Consider the following 19,080-nt stretch of genomic DNA (forward strand, 5'->3'; position numbering starts at 1 on the left):
CACCTTGTCTGGTGCAACACCTCTTCAAAACAACAAAAACTTCCATTGGACATCATTCCAAGAGAGACTGAAAGGCATATAATCCATCTTTGGGAAAACACCAACAATAACCCTTAACGAGTTTTGCACATGTCTCCTCTTCAAGCAATCACAACAACAATAATCTAATGCAGGTACCGTATTTTAATTGGACAATAATATCACAAAGTACTGATTTCACTAGATCCATAAATGTTAAATATAGCCGAGAAAATCAATTTTTAACTTTATAATCATTCACCAAACAATTTAAATAATTACTACCCGAAAACTATTACTTTTCCTTGTTAACTAAATAGACACTCCTTATCTTTACTTTGTCAAACACCGGTTTTGTTTATAATTTCTTCCAAATCATCTTATCTTCGTTTCTCTTATCTGCTTGCTCTTCATATTTCATTTTATCTGCGTAATCAATTTCTTTAAATTGCCAAAAAAATAGAATAAGAAGAAGCATAAGATCAATTAGAAGAAACTTATAATCAAAACAAAAGCAAATAGAAAATAAGAATCAAAGAACTTTTTTTTTTTTTGCACTAAAGGAATTCAAAAGACAGAAAACAAAATTCTCGCATGCGATAAATTTTAGAAGTATTGCAATGTTAAAATTATTATATAAGAAAACAACTTAATTATTATGTAAAATTGTAATTATTATTATTATTATGTATTTTATCCTTTAGATTTAAGAACATAATCAATATGAATTGCTAATTCTAATTATATAGAGGAATATGATTATATGAAGTACCTAAATGCCCAAATTTTGATAGTTCAAATATGGGGTAATCTTAACTAAAATAGAGTGAAGGATTACCAAGGATGGGAAGGGGTAAAACACTCAGATGACATAATATCTCGTCATCAAAGGTAGGTATTTGCTATGGATATTGTTCAAGAAAAAAAAAAGATATACTGCTCTTTTAAAGAATTATTTGGTGATCGTATAGGCATGATGATTCTTATACTATGTTGTCGTGTTCCGTCTGCTTTAAACCAAAGAACCTCGCCATTCCGACAAGAGCTAGTCGATGAAAACCTAGCATGCCACTCAGGTCTAGAAGCAGATGGCTGACCAGAAATCGGCACGTAACATCCCTTTCCATGTATTCAATTTTCAAAGTCTATAAAAATATCCATCTAAATTACTCAATTCCCTTGTTTTCACCTAATATTGAATTTCTGTTAACAAAACCCATGGCAAGGAAGACGAGGGCAAAGCGAAGAGAATAACGTCCATTGCCAGGCCATTTGTTACGCCGATTAACTTAAACGTTTCATTATGCCAGAGATTACTTTTATGGCTTTCGGAGGAAACAGAAATTGTACCGAAACAGAGAATAAACTTCGCCAGTCATACAAAATATGAGTGTATCACAAAAGGAATTAAAGATTTCCATCCACTTTGTGGTAGAGTCGGATGCTTTGGAGTTTTATCTTGGAACAATGATTTTCCAATGTGCAAAGGGGGGTGGTGTTTGAGATTATTTTAGCTAATGGTAATCTAGGGAGAAATATTATGGCCTAGAAGGGGGTGGTTGTTGGTAAAGTTCTTCATTTAATTTGACAATATGGTGATTTTTATGGGAATTTAATTTATAGAAAAATAAAATACAGAAATCAAAAATTATAAAAGAACGATGGTAATTTCTGTAAAAAAAAACTTGAAAATGCTTTGGTAGGGACTTGAATTTGTATAGGAGTCAATTCCCCTTGCCATCGACACTAAGTCCATAGGATATATGTATAATCTAATGTCATTATATCACACACACGCACACATTCACTCACAAACGGATTTGATGATTGCCTAATATTCGTCCATGTTTACCCACTAACTGCCCTGTATAATCTTCATCAAAATGTTTCAGTTCCAACCGCTTCGTTTATTTGCCGTCGCTACGCTACGCTTCGTATCCAGATTAATTTTGAGTCAAGAGAATGAAAGATGAAAGCCAAAGGAACAACAACAACAGCAAAAACAACCACAACCCTAGCAAGCAGGCAAATGTACAACAAAAACAATACAAAAAGGAAAAAAAAAAGAAATAAGTCAAAATGATTAATGCCTTTAATTTTTGTTTTTGGTTTCGGTTCAGAATTTTTGTAGTCTGGTTGGTTCTCTTTTTTTTTTTTTTTTTTTGGTTTTTGATAATGGCGGGGTGTTTCGGATGAGGAAGGTGGTGGCTGTGAAACCAAAAGGGGGCATCAACTGACATATACACCACCATGCACATGTATGCGTGTGCGTTTAAATACCGAGAAGAACAAAAGGAAAATTATCTTATTTAATGCTTGGGTTTTATTTAGTTAGATACGTTGTTCAATTCCCATCTTCTTACTGATTTGAATGTAAAAGTTCCAAAATTCGATTCATTTGATGGTTAGTCTATGCTATTGATATTATTATGATTAATGTTTATTTCGAATGAGAAGAATCGTGTAAATGGTTATGGTGGGGACGTTGTGTGGGAAACAGTGGACATGTACATTATCACTTTAAGGGCGATTGATCAATTAAAAATTAGAATCTGTGAATATATGTCCCGAGCAAATATGTAAGAATTAAATGGACCTTATGAAATTATGAGTAAATAATGTACTTAAACTCATTATATTTTTAATATACCAAAACACCGAATTTTAACCACTTCGTTTGGAAATTGGTGTTAGGACTCTCAAAATACCCACAATTTATTGTTATGTCGCTATATAGAAGCGAGAACTCTTGTTCTGAAAACGCGCAAACTAAAATGAGGTGAAATTGTTAGTCAAATTGTGGACCTAGAAAGATTTTATTCATTGAGAATTCAAATTGCTAAATTATTTCCTGCAAACTGCTTAAAAGTAGGAAGAGTAATGAGGAGACTATATGAAGTCTGCTCGAAAAGAATACATAATTATGAATTTTTGTTCTGTATTATATTGACAATCATATCTCGAATTAAAAAATAAAATACTCAGAAACTGTTATCAATATCTGCTTAATTTGTTTCGATACCGTTCACAATTGGATAAATGTTTAGTAGGTCCGAACATCTCAAAACTCGAGGAAATATTTGACATGTAAATTAATTGTGTAGTATTACACTGTACGACACGATTTTTCACCCATGATCAAACTGACAAAATTCTGAAAATATAGCTCAAAATAAAATATACGTATCTCCCAGTTTTTCTAGATCAATTCATTTAAACTTTTTACGAGCAATTCAATTTTTGGAGTATTAAACATTAAAAAACCTATTTTTATAGTTGTAAATTAAAAGGTAAAACTTAACAGTTAAATTAATTTGAAAATTTTATACGCTTGTTTTGACGTTTGTACATATCGGTTCTTGTCTCACGGCAAAGTGACCAACAGTATTGAGCCAGCATATACTTCATGCTCTTTTTTCTATGGGACTAAGCATATTTTGAAAGTCTATTCTGCTTAACAGTTGTTTGATTTGTGGACAACATTAAGCACTTACCCGTCGTGATCTTAGCTTCGCTCATTTTTGGAAAAATAGCTTTAATAAGCTTAAACGCTGCGCTGTCTGTGTCAAGTGCTCTTACAAAACTTCGAATTAAACCCAACTTAATATGGAGAGGGGGTAAAATTACTTTGCTGGATTCAACCAATAGTACATTGTCAATACTAAATTGGCCCAACTAAGCATCTGCACGAGGTTCCCATTCAAAATTGGTATAGTGAAGATCTTTTCTGCGTCCCTCCCAAACGCAAAAAAAGCATTGGTGCCTCGAAAATCCTTTTTTTACACAGGTAAGCAGAGAAACAACTTGAAGATCACAACAAATCATCCATGTGTGTTTCTTGTAGTCTATTGAATCCAAAATTATCTTCATATTTTCGTACGTAAGCAATTGGTACCGATGGATATTCATTTCCAATATGAAGCAATACCGCCTTCAGACTAGTCACTGAAGAATCGATAAACAATCTCCATTCCTGTGCTATATGTGGATAACCAATTACTTTAAATAACGCATCAATATCATTGCAATAGCAAAACTGCTTTCCAAAATCTTCATGGAAAACAAAGTATTCACAAAATGGCTCTGTATTCCCTAGCTTAAGTGCAGCTGTTATTTTAAAGTCGTTATCTACCAAATTCCATTGCTTTAAACGAGAACCCACTACTTCTGCCGACTCTTTTGACATTTTAGCATCGCGAACCAAGTCATTAAAGTCACAAAATGTGCTGCTTCTGAACCGTATTCACTTGTCGGAAAAAATTCTGTAGAAGATGGTTCTCTTATGGACAATGAATCAACTTCAATTTCCTGGCAAACTATATTCTTTTCCGAAGGAATTGTTGGAAATTGTGTGCATCTACATTGTGCCCTTATAACTGATTGATGGTTAGGATAAACAATTTTTTAGCGTGTGTTATAACGGAACCCACGAGTCTCTGTTTAACTGAACTAACATTGTTCAGATGAGTGCTCAGTCCGTCGTAATGAAATTGTAGGCCGGACATATTTCATTTTATGTACAACCGATCCACTTTTCCATCCATTTAAACACCGATAGCAATAATCGCAGATTACTTCTGGCACGTACCATAGGTTTGTAACATACGAAACAACGAAATACTCTTCGAAACCTTTTTCAACATTTGCATTAATGCATCTTAAATGCTTTGGAGGTGCAAATAAGCCACAAACGTAACAATTTTTTTTTTGACACCCCATTTCTTAACCTTTTGAACACTTACGCACTGTTGTTGATAACATCAATGTTTTTAATATGTAGGGTTACTAGGAAATTAAACATATATAGGTATATACTGGCTGAATACTCTAAAAATTGAATAGCTCGTAAAAAGCTTAAATTAATTGATCTAGAAAAACTGGGAGAAACCTATATTTTATTTTGAGCTATATTTTGAGAATCTGGTCAGTTTGATCGTGGGTGAGACCAAAAGTTTAAATTTGTCGTACAGTGTTATAGTATACTCACTCTCTCTTTCTATTCAAAAGCTAGTATGTTTTGGCCAGTGAAAATGATTCTGACTCACTATGAGCGGAATGGTCATTAATCTAAACAAGGTCTTGCCACACTGTGGTACAGGCTATTATGTCTTTGTGCATTTGTTTGTAACACGCATAGTTCCTTTTGATGATCTGCATAGAATCACATTCTGAATCGATTTATGCATGTCTGTCTATTTGTTTATGTATTTTTATGAACAAAATATATGTCGAATTCATTGCTTGATTGTGATTAAATTTTGGCCTAATGAAATTGGAGATAATCGGCCAGGTTAAATATAGCTATCATATATATATTCGCCCGATTTCAGATTTATTGTGCACCAAATGCGTGGTGATAATTATTTGAGATATAGCTATGGCTTCCATATATATAAGCTTCACCCCACAACAATGATATTTGGTATCAGATACAGCTCAGAAATGCCTTTGCTGAATGTAATCAAGATCGGTTCAGATTTGGATATAGGTCCCATACATATATTTCTCCGATTTCACGTCTATAGTGCCGCAAATGGTTAATATCAACCTAAAAGGAGTGGATTTTGGCACATGTTTTATGAAAATCAATTCAGAAATAGCTTTAGCTCCTATATAGATATGTCTCATCCTATTTCATATCTAAGTTACCCAAATCCGTATTATACACTCCATAAAAGGGATTTACAGGTACAAGATATTAGGTACATACAAATTAAAGGTATCATCAAGTTTATATGAGATCGGTTCAGATTTTGACATATCTCTCACATATATTACACTACATTTTACCAAATAAAGTTGTTTCATCTGGTTTCTTATTGAAGTATTCTAAAAACACTCCATGCAGAGGTAACATACGTTATAAATTCACCTCATTCAAGTTTAGTGGAAACCATTTAATATAAAGATATTATAGGTTCTTTAACCTCTTTCAAATTGAAACCAATCTAAAGCCCTAATGTGCAAATAAATCCCGAATGGTCAATATTAAATTTTATTTGCTAGACTACTAAATATTAAAAGTTGTGTTAGGTAACATAAAGTCGCACCGCCCGACTTTTGTGTTTCCTTACTGGTGGTACAAGTCCGAACTTATTTTGGCTTCATGAAACTCTACCCTCCCATTTGACATTTCACAGCGTTACCTAAAATTCGACGTATTAAGTCGACGTTTTTCACCATACATACACATTTAAACACACGTTTTTATATAAGTGTTACCCAAATACGTCGGACGTTCGAAAATTCAAATTTAAACATTTCAACATTGGCAATTGAGCGATTTCTTGAAAATAGAAACGAATATTACAAAAAAATAATAATTGTAATTGGGAATTATTTCAATAGATTCAATTTTTAATACGTTATTATGTGGTAGATTTTAAGATATTGACCTGTCGTATTTGGGTATAACGAACGTAAAAAAACATTTTACCAAAGTGGCAAAGTTGATTATTTGTGTACGCTACGCCGAATTTTAGGCAACGCTATCAAGTTAATCTTATGGTGGGTAATGCAAAAAGCTAATGCCGGTCTAAATTCACGCCGTTTCAATTATTTCGTGTATTTTTGATTTGAACGGATATTTTCTAATAAGCATGACATTAAATTTCATTTTAATTATCTATAAACCAGGAATGAATTATGACAGTTCTGCAGCTGTAAATTGGACATGTCTTTAATAAAAAAGATAATCGAATAATCGCACAGAATAAAGCCGAAATATACAAAGATTGTAGAGATCTGATGATGTTGGACCGACCACACAAATGTCATGCATCCCTGAAAAACAAATAGCAGCAAACTAAAAAGATCACATGCATACACTCGCACACATGCTCTCTAACAACCCTACACACAGATGCTCTGACGATCATCCATGTCAAACGGAAAACTATAATGGCTGCTCTTTTATAAAAAAAAACTTTGATGGTGGTGGTAATGTTGTGTGTTTGTGTCGTTAGGGCCACAATCCTCCACTGCTAGACAAATTCGGCTGGCAGCCAACTAAACCAGCCGGCCATGGCGTTTGTCATCATATGGCATTTTATTCAAGAAAATATATAATTAGATTTGATGGTTCATGGTTTCTGTTTTTTTCTTTGTCTCTCTAGCTGGTTACTTAATTTTGTCGGACATGCTTCTTATGTTACCAAACATTAATTCCTTATTTCTTTTTAAGGATTTTCCATGAAAATTGTGTTATTTAAAGAAAACGTATTTTTTCAATTTCATTTTCTAAACAGAAAAGTTAGTTTTTAATTTAAATTTATTCCAAGAAAGCTATCCAGCGGCACACACACTTAAATGGTAAAGTCCCTCGAATAAACAATAACTATACAGTGGAATATTTAAATAATTGTAGCAGACAAGGTGTTCAACACTCAAAGAAAACATTTTGTACTTATATGGACTATGGCCGCATAAGGAAAATAAAAAATACTCCAGATATGATCATATAGACAAACACGAAAAAAAAAATGATTTTTTAACATTTTTAAAATTACTGTAAAAAAATTACTGTGATAATTGAATGAAAGCAAATAACGTCGAAATAGCATCAAATTTCAGAATAAGTTTAGATTTGTTCGAATTGATCACATTTGACACGAATTATGGTCTTTAAACGGCCAATGAAACCATCACACTCTGCCCGAATGTTGCTCTGCGGTATTTTGGTCCGTTCCCGGCGATGCGCTTGCTTGAGGTGATCGACACTTTTGTATTTTTTAGTGCCAACCTTGCATTCAAAAATACTCCAGACACAATAGTCCAACGGATTGGTATCCGGAGATTTTGGTGGCCATTGTGAGCTGGAGGGACCTAATTTTGTAACCATTCTTGGGTGCCGCGTGCTGAGTACGATGGTGCTGAGTCCTGTTGGAAGCCCAAGGTCTGCGGCCAAAATGTTTGCATGCCCAAAGCTTTAATACACCCTCCATATTTCCATATGAGCGGAGAGTGACCATCGGCTGTTATGGCGGCCCACACCATCACCATGGACGGCGCTGGAGTTCTGGTGGCCAACGGAAGGTGCACATTTTCAGCTGACCTCTTTGGCAAGTATACACGATCATTTTGTTTGTTTACAAACTGCTGGACAACGAATGTTTTCTCATCGGAGAAAACCACATTCGGCAGTTCACCACTTTCGGCCAAGCGAAGCAACTCTTTAGCTCTTTTGAGTCCATTTTCTTTCTGTTGCGGTGTAAGTTCTTGCACATTTGTGGAATTTCAATGGCTTTACAATATTTGCCAAATAGAATATTGCACACATTTAACTGCTGGAGTGCTCTAACGATAACCACTTGTGGTTTTCCAGCTAGATATAAAGAAATCACACTATCACGCTTGCATTCCATCACGAATAACTTTTTCTGGAAATTTCTCACCAAAATGCTGTTGTAATGAGCAATATATAGAATGAAATGCAAATTTATACGTCACATGTCCCCACGAAAAAGTAAGCGAATATCTCCATTCGTAGTTAAAACCAGTTTTTAAATATTTCAGCTGAAATACTCATAACTCATAACGCTCAAAACCCAGATATATGTTTAAAAACCAATAAGTCCAAGTAGCTGTTAAAAAAATGTCTGAAAAGTAACAATTCCTCTAGGGCTCCAGTTCTTTCAACCAATTAAAGTTTCTGGCGTTCAATGTCTCTTAAATTTAAATATCATTGAAATTCCTGAACACACTAATTGGAATATAATTCTGTTCGACATTAAGAATGTGAACGATTCCAGTTTAAAAATTGACATTTAAACGATTTTCTTTGAATAAAGCATTAAAAATGTCCACATTCCACAAACAACTAAATTTATTTTCTTGGGTGTAACTTTAGTGGAACTCCTCGTGTACACACACGCCGGCCCGGCCAAATAGGCGATTATATTGGTGCCAAGATTTATGGCTACGATCAAGTATTTCCCGTTTCTTAAAGTTTTCTTCAAAATAGATTTCTGCATCTCTTTCTTCTTCTGCAACTACTTCGTCATCGTCATTGCCTGCCATCAGTGGGATTTCCAACTAGACTTTTTTTAGGTGCTTTTATTAACCGTTGATGTTCCTGGCGATGTCTGTCCTCGATGATTCTTGTAATCTGGGCTAAACTTCTTTTATTCCAATATATTTTTTTATTTCGTTCAAAACTAATACAAGAACACATCTCTAGATGCTAGATGAGAATGACGGTGCATTGGGTCGGTTTCGCTTGCTGCTAAATATGTTGCAAGTGAGAAAAAGACTAATGTCTTTTGGGTGTATCCATAATATGTCGAAGTCGTAAATATTCCGTTTACTTGGTGGGTATTTTCAAAACAGTGAACGACGGTGTGAATTTGTGGAGTGGTACTTACACGAGATGAGAGAGAGAGGGGAATTTACATGTGCAAGTGTTAAGGTTTAAAGATATGCACGTATTTCTAGTGTTGTTAGTAACAATTTGATGGATTTACAGATGCCATCTGAAGAATGTAAATAAATTATGGCAGGAAAATTCAGTAAGAAACTGTTTTTTTTTTTTTAATTCTAATTTTATCTTATTGTCCCAATACTTTTTGTATTTAAATTATATATGAAGAATAACGTGTCACATTTGCTGTTTAAAATTCAAACACCTTTAGTTAAGTCTAATTTTCCTTCCTTTGATACCCATACACATGCATTCATGGCCACCTTTCAAAGAGATATCATTACAAAAGCATCCTTTCGGATGGTGTGTACAAGCATTTTTGTCTTCAATATTGTTGTTATATCCTTACTAGCTGCAAACTCTAACTCATTCTATGCTGCAGTAATTCTTTCCTGTAGACATTTCCAAAAATACACTCTCTCGTTTTCGCTCTCTGTCTCTTTCACCTTTTATTTATCTATAGGTTTAACTCACAATTTCCGTCGACCTTCTGCTCATAGTTCAGCAACCCTTATTTCCTTCTTTTCTTGTTGGCAATATTATGTTGGGAAGGGTGGCAATGGCAGTTGCCTGGTAAATGAGTGTGTGTGTATGTGTGTGTGAAAATATGCAATATGCACTGTTTACCTACTTTACATTGAACAATAGAATTAAATTCGTTGTGAAATAAATTATGACTAAATTTTACTTGAATTAAAGGATTTCAGGAATTTTAATTTTTTTATACACGGCACCGCATAGTGGTAAGGACATTATGTCTTTGTACATTTGTTTATAACATGAAGAGATAGACCCATAGTTACTTTTGAGGATATTTATAGAATCACTTTCTGAGTCGATTTATGCATGTCAGTTTGTCCGTCCATGTATTCTTGTGAAGCAAGCAAAATCAAATTTGGTGAAAATCGGTTCAGATATAGGTATAGATCCCATATATAGCATTTTCAGATTAAATGAAACCTTTTGCAATTCAAATGAAACTTTTTGCAGTGGGAATGAAACCTTTTGCAGTGGAAATGAAACCTTTTGCAGTGGAAATGAAACCTTTTGCAGTGGAAATGAAACCTTTTGCAACCGAAATGAAACCTTTTGCAACCGAAATGAAACTTTTTGCAAATCAAATGAAACTTTCAGATTTTTAGAAGGAAAAATAACAAAACATTTTTATTTTTAGTAGGTTTAAAATTAAATCAGCTAATTATAACTAATATATAGATAAAGAGGAATTTTTATTGATTATTAATATTAATGTTTTTATAAAATTTTTTCTTAAAGCTTCCATAAAACACAAGTGTAGATGCAGAAAGATTGAAAAAAGTTTTTCAAGGTATTTTTTTCAAAGGACCCGAATTAGGTATCTTTTTATAATCTCCTCCATGGAAAGGAGGATATATTAAATTTGTCATTCGTAACACCTCTAAATATTCGTCGTAGACCCCATAAAGTATATACAATCATGATCATAGTTGATTTAATGATTTCCAATTATCTGTCTATTGAAATCACGACTGCTCTATCTCCATCATCAATAAAGCTGGGAAGCGGGTATTAGGTAAGATTAATAGTATACTATAACTATAATAAATTGTGGTAAAGCTTAATTTCACATTTCAGTCCTGGCCATACCTATAAAGGCCAAAATTTGTTTAAATTTCTCTTTTTAGCGTTAAGCATTTGGAATTTAATAATATAGAATAGGTTTCATTTCCGCTGCAAAAGGTTTTATTTCCACTGCAAAAGGTTTCATTTCCGCTGCAAAAAGTTTCATTTAAATTGCAAAAGGTTTCATTTAATCTGAAAATGCTATATATATTTCATCCGATCTGGGGTTTTAAGTCCCTTACATTCGTAATAAGCATTCGACAACAATGATATTTGGTACCAGATATCTTATAAAGATCGGAGATACCTTTGCCAAATTTTATCGAGAACGGATATAGCTTCCATATATATCCTTAATCCGATTTCAGGTTTATTGTGCAAATTATGGCTAATATCAGCTCAAATGGAGTGAATTTCGGGACGTTCGTTTCCATTTTATGGAACTCGGCTCCGATATATATTTTTTTATATAACCCTTCTCCAAGTGATATCATGCACTCTATAGAAAACTATAACTGCTCTAAAGCCAAATGTTGATGGTTGGTATGTACTACTTGAAATAAATTATTTTGTTACGGGAACTCTTCTCAATATGCATAGTAATGTAAGGCATCATATAGTCGGCCCCGCCCGACTTTTGTCTTTTACTTACTGATTTTTAATGGAAATTTGGTTAGCCACCAAAACTCGAGCGCCGGCCATGGTGATGGTGTGGGCCGCCATAACAGCCGATGATCGCTCTCCGCTCGTATTATTCGACCGTGGCATCAGAATAAATGCCGAATCTGCCGAATCGCGAAAATAGTCTGGAGGGTGTATTAAAACCTTGGGCACGCAAAAATTTTGGCCGCAGACCTTGGACATTCCAACAGGACTCAGCACGCGCCAATAATGGTTACAAAATGAGGTTCCTCGCTTCATTTCCAGCGCACAATGGCCAAAACGTCTCCGGATACCAATCCGTTGGATTATTGTGTCTGAAGTATTTTGGAAAGGAAGGTTAACACTAAAAATAGTGTCGAGTCCTTCGCCCGGAAGCCAAAATACAGCAGAGCAACATTCGGGCAGCGTGTGACGATTTCATTGGCCATTAAAAGGCCATAATTCGTGCCAAAGCTGACCAATTCGGACAAAACTAAACTTATTCTAAAATTTGATGCTATGATATGGCATTTGACTTTGTTGCGGTTTTTTTATCTCACCGTGGACTATATATCGCAAAAAAACTCACTTTACTTAACACTAAAATACCAGAATACCAATTTACCCAAACATTGGCAAACCTTTTTCAAAACTAATACCACAACATTAACAAACTAATTTAATAAAAACAAATTTTATTTGAAACCAGCATCGAATCGGAATCAATAAAATTAAAAGATTAATGTATAACAAATTTACAAGAAAGGTGATAAATCAGGTGACAGTAAAATTAAATGAGTTATTTCGGTGAGATGCCATGAAGACAACAACAGAAGAAGACGAAGACACCAAAGCTAAGATTCAGTCGAACTCTTCAACAGACAAATAAAACAAACTGAAAACATAACGACAGACGGCCAACATGATTGGGCGTACAGAAAACCATCCAACTCCTATAGAGGGCAGCTAAAATACTGCAAACGCCTTTAATAAAAAAACATCAGAAAAACTACAAAACAAAAAAATAATAACAACTAAAAAATGCTAAAGATGTTGTTAAACCAGAGTAGACAAGCCAACACCAGCACCACCAACGACATTTCGAGGCATTCGGAAACGATGCATTTCGAGGGCAGCAGCAACATTCAAAAGAAAAAGAAAATCAACATGCAGATAATAGTGGCAATGATATTGGGATGATGCTAAGACAACTTTGGATGATGATGACGACAGCAACGCAGCATATGGAGCTGTGTTGAAAACTCCAAATGGAAATTGAATAACAACTTTATTATTTCTCTTACAACCAAACAAACAAACACAAATACGACACTGAAACATGCTACAACTCTAAAAAAAAGAAACTTTAACACCCTGACAACCAACCGAGCCGATGATGACAACGATCGTGTTGATCAGCTAAATTTTGCAGCATTGAGGAAATGCGTTTTTCATTCGTTTTTGTTCAGTTTCTTGTGTGGGGCAGGGTCCAACATGTTGTAGTTGTTGGCAGTGTAAATGATTTTTGTGTGAATTAATTTGAACAGGATTGAAAAATAAGATGTTTAATAAAATCTACAACAACTTTGACAGTATGTTTTTTTATTATCTCGAAATTTGATTCAAGTTTTTTTTCGCATCTTCGTAGACATGTGAGAAGAGAAAAGTTAATAAAAATTAGTATTGAAAATTTGCGAAAAATATGAAGTAGAATTGATATTATAGGGTTGGAGATACATATTTGATTCCCACTACCATCGCTGATGACCATGAATGATATCAGGAAGTAAATGCACAGAATTCAATTGTTCAAATCTAATGACCTGTATATTTCTATTATTCTTATTTAGAACATATGAAAAGTTTGTTAAAACGAGCCAGAACACATCCGACGGCATGGCTAAGAGGTGAGTATACGCCTAATTTTTACATTTTTTTCTAATTCTATTGAATGAAAGCAAAAAATGTCGGAAATAGCATCAAATTTTAGAATAAGTTTAGATTTGTTCAAAATGGTCACCTTTAGCACCAATTATGGCCTTCAAATGGCCAATGAAACCGTCACACTCTGCCCGAATGTTGCTCTGCGGTATTTTGGCCCATTCCCGGCGATGCGCTTACTTGAGGCGATCGACACTTTAGTATTTTCAACGGAGATTTTGATGATTTTCGTGCGCTGGGAATGAAGCGAGGAACGTCATTTTGTAAACATTCTTTGGTGGCGCGTGCTGATTGCGATGGTGCTGACTCCTGTTGGAATGTCCAAGGTCTGCGGCCAAAATTTTTGCTGTGACCAAGGCTTTAGTACACCCTCCAGAATATTTTCGCGATAATATGCGGCATTTGTTCTGATGCCACCACCGATTAACACGAGCGGAGGACGATCATCGGCTTTTATGGCGGACCACACCATCACCATGGACGGCGCTTGAGTTTTGGTGGCCATTTGCACATATTAAGCGGACCTCTTTGGCAAATAAACACGATCATTTGGATCGGATAAACACAAATTCGGCAGTTCACCATTTCGGTCAAGCGAATCAACTCTATAGCTCTTGTGTGTATATTTTTTCTGTTGCTGTGTAAGTTCTTGCACCTTTGGAATTTAAATGGCATCACCCCGAGCTCATTTTTTCATATTTGCCGAATGGAATATTGCAATATGTTCAGTTCACGAGCCATTTTTTGGCCACTGCGACGCGGGTGGCCATTTCTGCTGATGTTGATGTTTTCTTCCGTCCACTTCCTTGACGTCGGGCTACGCTACCAATATCACGGTAACGAGCGATGGTACGAGACACAAAAGATTTATTCACATTTAAATGCTGGAGAGCTCTAACGATAGCCACTTGTGGTTTTCCAGCCAAATATAAAGAAATCACACTATCACGCTTGAATTCCATCACGAATAACTTTTTTCCCGGAAAATTATCATCAAAATATTTTTTTACGCTTGTAAACAATATAATGAGCTGTCACTGGAATAAATTTAACAGCTGTCGGACGAGTGGCTTAGAAATGACAGTAGTCTGAAGTTGGTTGCAGAATTTTCATCTCACCCTGTATACCCCAGAAACAGCTCCGTCAAATTTTATTCAGGAACGATTCAATTCTAGTGTAGTCAAAATAAAGATATGGAGCCCAATGAAACATATATTTTTGGTCAGCGTAAAATTCTGGGAAGTTTTTCATATGTCGACGAAAATGGTGAAATGTTCGTCCATTACCATATTTGCATATCGTATTGTATTTAAAATGGGACATATCGATCTGCAGTTTGGTATAGCCCTCCATGCAACGGATCCATCCCATTGTAGGTGTTTTGGAGGTTTTTAACGCATTTTTCGGTGGAAAAGTGGGAGAAGCCTTTGTAGCTACAATAAAAATTGTACCTATTTCAAAATTGTGTTGTACCGAGTTTATATTTTAATACTGACAACTCCAAACGTAATGTTATAATTAGTTCCGATAGAAATGTGGTCAAAAACTTCAAAATACCCAATACTGAACCACAAAGTTACCAAACCCTCTTCACCAGTTAACCAACCCAATGAAAAATCCAAATACCAATTATAGTTAAGTATTTGGATTTTTCATTGGGTTGTTTATCTTGTGAAAAGGGTTTGGTAGCTTTGGGGTTCAACATTGGGTATTTTGAAGTTTTTGACCACATTTCTATCGGAATTTATTTATTTATTAAATGTTATTTTAGCTCCCATTTAGTGGCACCCAGGCTCCTCTCGATATTATATTTTGTCAGACATTTTGATGATTATATTTTTGTTTGAATAAGAAAAACCTATGTATCAGCCAAGGGACTTCCTGGTGTCACCTAAGTATTGCAGAACAAAACATACCACTCAATCTCTCATTTACTGGAATATTGGAAATTTTGCAGGCAATACCTTAATTTTTTTGTTATCAACATCACATCATGTTATGCGGCATGATTCCGACCAAAAAACAGAATTTTGATGTCTTTGTATGTATATGTGTGAGCCATATATATGAAATGTTGTTGTTACATTTTTTTGCAATTTTCTGTTTTTGGCTATAACGAAGTTGAAAAGAACTCTTCCCTGTCTGATTTTAGTTCGTTTTTGTTTTTTATTTTGTCTTTTGTCGCTTTGCTCGGCTCAAACATGATGATATATGAAGTATTTCATTGTATGACATTAACAGCACACAGAACATGTTCTACGGTTATTTATTGAGTTTTCAGATATTTTGAAAGTATTAACATTGAAACAAATTATTATGATTAAAAGATTTATTAGGATGTATCAAATGTACGAAAATGCAGTCCGCCGGCCGCATCGTACGCTGGTTCGTTCGCCTGCTACACACGCGTGAAATTGAACAAAATCAAACTGTATTGGATGGATATTTTTATGTATGGATTGGTTTTTCGATTGGTTTCGGGAAAAAAATACATAGCAGATAATCTCTTTGAAATGCCACAAAAATTCACTTCCACAAAGATGGCATGTATTGAACACAAAGTATTTTAATAAATGATTTATAATGCTTTAAAATGGCAAAAAAATTGAATGAAATGCAGAAAGCAAAAGAATTTTTGTATTATTTGTCTGTGTGTGTTGAGTTTGAGCTCTCGTTGACACATGTCCTTTTGTTTTTCAAACGTGAGTATTTTAAAAGAAAAATTCCATGGTTAATTTTCTTTAATATTTAGGAACCTATCATAAATCATATTTTCCTAAAATAATTGACAATAGAAAAAAAACAGCCTCATTACTTTTAAAATGACAAATTTCATACCTGTTTGTTAGAATGGGAACACACACAATTTCTAGGCCAAAAAATGCAATACACCTCCCCTAGAGAGATACTGAAAAAACACACACACCGGTACTTACACACAGTTGAAATTATAAAGTCAAGTCGTTACCTTTAAAAGTCATGTTTTAGGGATCATTTAGAGCTGATGTAAAGTTAATTAGCCTTTAAAACGAAGGACGCATATTAATTTTTATGGCCGTGGACAATTGATTGCATAATTTCGTTGTGACATTGACCTGTAGTCAGACACCCACAGTCAATGGACATTTGTCTTTTGGACAAAAATTGCTTGGTTGACTAGCTAGCTGTGTATGCAGGTGCCTTTTTTGGCGGAATTTTGGCTCTTTCTATGTGGTATATTCTTTTGTTAATTGTATTTTTAGGAAAATTATGAAAATGCAAGTGTTTTCGAAAAATGCCAATGTCCGTCAAGGTTAGTTTTTAGCTAAAATAACAAATTGTTGTTGCAATTTCAAGGTCACAAAATGTATTAAAAAATAAAATATTATTTGTTGGTACATTGCCGTAAGCAGCAGGTAAGAATTCTAAAGAGAACTAAAACATTCTTCCAAAATATTGGATAAATTACACTAATACATATGTGTTGATATATTGTTGATCTAATACATGGTTATTGCGGCTAAGCAGTCAGGACCCCCCTCCGAAATTCTAAACCAGAAACGCTAATTAGTTGCCGTCTTGACGAGGCACGTTTTGGGCTGAGGGTTTAAAAATATTAAATGTTAACCCCATGTTATTAATCATCGATCTCCATTGAAATTTTGGTATAAAACTTAATGCATCCAGAATCTTAGAATTTTTTTATTTACATTATTATGGTTTTTACAACTCTTGTGTGATCATTGTGAATGGAGGATCTGAAGGGTTTTAAGTTGGTCAAGGTCAATGTTTTCGTTAATAAAGTTCTTCTTTAATATTTACTAACACTTAAAATGGTAAGAGTAAGCAAATGAATTTGACAGTATGCAATACTAACCCTTAGCATTTTTGTAAAAACAGAATTCTTTGCAATTTCCAACTAATAATTTCAAATCTTAGTATTTTATTTTAAAATTCCGTATTTTGTACAAAGTCAAAGTTTAATTTTTGTTCCTAACAACAACAGTCTTTCAGCTTTGTGTTTCTATGAAAATTGATCTTGTTTTGAATAAATGTATTTACAATAAAAACCATTTCATTTTCATACCAACACATACCAACTAAGCTATGTAGTCTGGTATGTATGCAAGGATGTTGAACTACATACATATACATCGATTACAATGTTCATACATAGGAATGTTTCTGTAAATGTATGTAGTATTTGAGTGCGGTTATATGAAAGTATGCTTTTCAGCTCTATATTGGTATGTTTGAATGTCGCATATCTCTTTGCAATAAATCATTGTCACCCTCTCTTGTGCAATGTCACTGTAAGCGCCCCCTGCTGGGCTGCAGTAAAAGAAGTGCGCACCAACAGCAAAAAACAAAAATGCAACAACAACAACTCTTTAACAACATTTTTAAGTACATACATATAGATTCGTGTGAATGTATGTATGTATATATATTTCACAATTGCACTTTTTCTCATTTGGAATACAAAGAATTTGTTGAAAAAGAAGTGAAAAAATGAAAGGCATATAAAAAATAATTTTAAAAATAAAAATTATTCAGAGATGTTAAATGTTTAGAATCTTGGGAAAAGGATAATATTTTTAAACCAAAATAAGTAGATATTTTCCCTATGTACATTAGTTCGTCACTTATGGAGGATTTTCTTAACTTAAAATTTATTTTCTCAGTGTAAATCCCAAAATGAGTTAAATTTTGCAAATTTCTTTAATTTATATGTGGTCTCTCAAACTCAAGAATCTTTCGAAAATCCCCAAACGTTTAAACCTGCCGTCAAGCACAACTTGCTAGACTTTTGCACAAGAAGTCGTAGCAGAATAAAAAAATTAAAAGAAAAACAGAAAGTAGTATGAAAATATGTAAGCATTTTGAAACGCTTTCAAGTTCTTTGGTATTTTCAACAGATTGCGTTTTTTGTGACTACTTTTGTTCTTGTTGCTGTTCGTAACTAGCTTCACCGCACAGAGTCATACATCAAAATCACACAGGATGAATGAAAATGTTTAAGGAGCAAAACACCGACTTACACAAACACAAAAAACCCATTGGAGAAATTGTGCACTTTGAATGCAATCGAATCGAAAATGTGTTGCACACCAAAAAAGAAGGCAACAACAAAAACTTCGACTTTGTGTGCGGGCAAACTAAACTGAAAAAAAAAAACAAAATCTACTTCCAAACTAGCAACTATTTTCTGTTCTTACATTTTTCATACACCCCCTCTGTGCTGTTTTCAGACTGGCAGCCTTGATGACACTTGGGCCAGACCACTCGTCTGTAGACATAGTCAAGTTTGAAAAAAGAGTACAAAAATACAAATCCTTCCACTGCAATCATCCCCAAGGTTTACCTTCTCTCCATTTTTTTTTTTTTTTTTTTTTTTTTTTTTGCTTAGCAGAAGTTGCGCCAAAATTTTTACTGAACAATAATCTAGTAAATCCTTTTGTCTCACTCAACTGGGTTTT

The 19,080-nt window shown here is 34.3% G+C and overlaps 1 protein-coding gene across 6 annotated transcripts in view; it reads right to left on the minus strand.

Moving 5' to 3' along the window:
- Positions 1-19,080, minus strand: part of LOC101901148 (homeotic protein antennapedia) — a 281,076-nt gene that overhangs the window by 239,465 nt on the left and 22,531 nt on the right. The window lies entirely within an intron of this gene.

Source organism: Musca domestica, unplaced genomic scaffold (assembly GCF_030504385.1).
Source record: "Musca domestica strain aabys unplaced genomic scaffold, Musca_domestica.polishedcontigs.V.1.1 4, whole genome shotgun sequence".
Taxonomy (NCBI): domain Eukaryota; kingdom Metazoa; phylum Arthropoda; class Insecta; order Diptera; family Muscidae; genus Musca; species Musca domestica.